The sequence below is a fragment of the Peromyscus eremicus genome, chromosome 14, assembly GCF_949786415.1.
Source record: "Peromyscus eremicus chromosome 14, PerEre_H2_v1, whole genome shotgun sequence".
NCBI lineage: Eukaryota > Metazoa > Chordata > Mammalia > Rodentia > Cricetidae > Peromyscus > Peromyscus eremicus.
This window is the reverse complement of record NC_081430.1, coordinates 50,806,059-50,810,160: the sequence shown is the minus strand read 5'-3', so window position 1 is coordinate 50,810,160 and position 4,102 is coordinate 50,806,059.

The window sequence follows — 4,102 nt, the reverse complement described above, 5'->3', positions numbered from 1 at the left end:
GCATCAGATCCCCTGGAACTGGAATTATAAATATCTGTGAGTTGCTTGCTGTGTGTGTGCTGAGCATCCAACTCCAGAACTTTTGGAAGAGCAGCCAGTGCTCATAACTGCTGAGCCATCTCTCCAGCCCCTGACACTATAGCATAAGTATTTCAGTTCTCACTATTTAGACTCCAGGAAGTTTAAAAGAAATATGTGGAAGCAGTATCATATGCAAAGCAATTGTAGGAAATACAATTGGCCTTTCTCCAAGATGTAAAAAAATGTTTCCATAACATACTTCAGGAAGGGGTTTGAGAAGGGCCTTCAGTAAATGATTATGAATGATAGGAAAGCAAGTACATTAGGAAGAAAATATTAGAGTTTGGGCTGATGAGATGTTCACTGGGTAAAAGTGCTTCTAGTCAAATATGAAAACCAGAGCTAGACCCCTAGGAACCACATGGCAGAGCAAGAGAACTGATACCCTCAGGTTGTCTGCTGACCTCCACATGCATACTGTGGCATGCACATGCCCATATACATATGTAAACATACACACACACACACACACACACACCCCACAAAATATAAAAATAAAAATAAAAACAAGATCCTAGAGAATTCACAGATGTAAATGTCTCAGGTTTTCAACTTTAGTGACCACGTAAATGGGACTCTGAGAAGAGGAGAAGAAGGAAGAGGAGGAAGGGGGGGGGGATTGGCTATGAATTCAGACCTCTGGATTGCAAGCAACAGAAGCCCACTGCTTTTATCCACTTCCAAATAGCTGAAGATAAAATGAAGAGTTAGGACCACATAATGGCTTCTAAAAACACAAAAATGGGGGCTGGTTTAGATTTGGAGACATCTAAGTACAAGTGTTAAAATGTTACCATCACTGGGCTGGAGAGATGGCTCAGAGGTTAAGAGCACTGACTGCTCTTCCAAAGGTCCTGAGTTCAATTCCTAGCAACCACCTGGTGGCTCACAACCATCTGTAATGAGATCTGGTGCCCTCTTCTGGCCTGCAGGGATACGTCCAGGCAGAACACTGTATACAAAATAAACAAATGTTTAAAAAAAAAAAATGTTGCCATCACTTTTCTCTCAGTGTCTCTGTGTCTGTCTCTGCTCCTCCTCCTTTCCTATGTGTGCGCATTCTCGTCTTAGTTAGGGAAAACAGTTAACATTGTCTTTTAAGGTTGTGTAATTGCAGAGAATCCAGCAAGAAGAAATACTTCCTTAGGGAAAATATTTTTCAGAAAAGGTTCTTATTGGCTGGATTGTGTCACATGGTCATCTATCTCTGACTATGTTTTCATTTAAGTGTGAGCTGTACACTCCAAAGGCTCATGTTTTGAACACTTGGTCCCTATCAGGGTTGCTATTCTGGGAACTGGTGGAAACTTCAGGAAGTAGGCCATAGCTGGAGGAAGAAGGTCGGTCACTGGGGCTTGCCTTTGAAGGTTAACTCTGTCCCTAGTCTCTTCATGTCTCTGCTATCTATCCACAAGGCAAGTCGCCACATGCTTCTCCTGCCACAGTGTGCCTCATCACAAGGCAGTGTGGTGATATATTGTGTACCCTAATAAAATATGCCTGAAGATCAGAGAACAGAACAAGCCACCAGATTAAACATAGAGGCCAGGCAGTGGTGGCACACACCTTTAATCCCAGTCCTTAGGAAGGCTGGGCAGAAAAAGGTATATAAGGCATGAGGAGATAGGAACTAAGGCTTTTCAGGCTGAGGAATCCTAGAAGTAAGAGGTGGCTTGTTCCTTTGTCTCTCTGATTTTTCAGTATTTACATCAATATCTGATACCTGGTTTTTTATCAAAAGACGTTTAGAATTCGTGTTACATCTTGGGAGTCACACGGCTTTACTCCGAGCACTAGGAAAGTTGAGACAGGAAATGATTTGGGTGGGCGGAGAAAGGTATATAAGAACTGAGGAGACGGGAACTAAAGGCTAGAAGGCTTTCCGGCTGAGGAACCCCTTTCAGCTAGAGGCTTTTTCGACCGGAGCCTTTCAGGTGAGTACTGAGAGGATTTCAGTCACAGGGTTCGTGGAATTGGTGAGGTGAAACATGGCAGTGGCTTGTTCCTTTGTCTCTCTGATCTTTCAGCATTTATACCAATATCTGGTACCAGGGTTTTTTTTTTATTAAAAGACCATTTAGAATTCATGTTACAGGGCAGTGTGCCACATCACAGGGTCAGAATCAGTGAAACCAAAGATTGCTGGAGGAAACTCTGACACCACAACACAAAATAAGTTCTTTTCCTGTTTATAGATAAGTAAAAGCAAGTTAGTAAGTGCTCATTTTAAATATTTTTTAAGTTTTATTTTATGTGTGTAAGTGTTTGCCTGAATGTGTCCATGTACCATACGCACGTCTGTTGCTGCCAGAGGCCAGAAGAGGGCATCAGATCCCCTGAAACTGGAGTTAAAGGCAATTGTGAGCCACACTGTGGGTGTTGAGAGTCAAGCCTGGGTCCTCTGAAAAAGCAGCCAGTGCTCATAACTCTCTCTCCATCTCTCCATCCCCTAGTGAGTGTTCAATGGCTGTAAATAAAGCTGAAGTAGCAGAAAACAGTGGTGAGGGCCTGAATGTAGGTAATATGCAGTTGTGGACTAGAGTTACAGTGTAGGGGGGTAGGCACGAAGAATTACCCATCAGCTCCAACTAGATGGACCAGTTCCACTCCAAGTTTCTTTTTTCCATTCTCCGTTTATCTATTGCTCACAGCTGTGTAACCAGTTGAATACACTCATCAACTATAGGGGATCTCTAGACTCTCTCTCCACTTTGTGGCAGTTTTTGTGGTGTTCCTTAAGTGAAAACAGAACATTCTTTCTTCATTGTGATTGTTGCACAGCATTAGTGACTCCGATGGCAGCCGTGCTGCTTTCCCATGATGTTTTTTGAGTTCCTGAAGGAAATGCTTTGAGTGATCTTAGCACAGTAAGATTTGCAGCACATCAGAAGGTCTTCCAGCTCCTTGACGATGTGCATCAGGAATTTCCAGAAACCAGGGAGCGATATGTACCCAATTTGCTTGTTGTCCCATAAGCCATGTTGAGCATCAGAATCTGGCTCCTGAGTCTTGACACATCTATTGTCAATCCCTCTGAGCTTCTGTCTGTTGCACTTCACGTTGACATATTCGTCAACTGGGTGAACTTCTGGGTCCTCTTTTTGATGCTCTTAGGTTTTATCAGAGATCTGGGGGCAGCCACAATGTCTCACAGGAGATGGCAGCCACCTCATAGGCAGCGCCAGCAGAGGGAAGGAAAGATGGTGCAACCAGAATCCTTTTTTGAACAACAGTTACAGTCTGCTATAGTCTCCAGCTCTTCAAGGATTAGAAAAGAGACCACATAGAGGGAGCGAGAGGAAAAGGTAAACTAATAAATCCAGGAAGAGCTCTTTTTTTAAAGAAAGGAGTTAATAAATTAACACAAGAAAAAATAATACACTTGAAAAACGTCCAAAAATAATTCAGGAAAATATTCGGAGAAATGAAAGTTCTTCCAGTGGAAGTTGACAAAAACAATATATGTCCTTTACCTAATCTCTAAAACAATAAAGATCAAAATATCTTTTAAAGACAGGGGCTAGGAAGACAGAGCCCAGTGGGTAAAGTGTTCGCCATTCGACTGTGAGGACCTGAATTCAAATCTCCAGAACCCACACAAGGCTGCACACAGTGTCTTCATCTCTAATCTCAGCGGTACCATGATGAGATGGGAGGAGCGATGGAAGACTCCTTGGATGCTCGCAGGCCAGCTGGACAAAAATAAAATGAGAGAGACCTTGTCTCACAGTGAAAAGTGAAGACTGACTCCTGAGTTTGTCCTCTGACCTGCACAAGCACATGAACGCACACACACCATATAGTCAACAAAACAAACACAAAAATCAAAGATCTGGGATCCTTTTTTTTTTTTTTTAAACCACAAAACAGAAAGAAAATCAGAAACCAAACCCATGACAAAATTTCATTGTTTTTATCCTTTGAAGCTTGGCATTCTTACCTAAACCATGCCCATTTTTCCCTGTACACAGTATGCCAACCACAGAGGAAAAATGACTTGAAAAACACAATATTTGCCAAG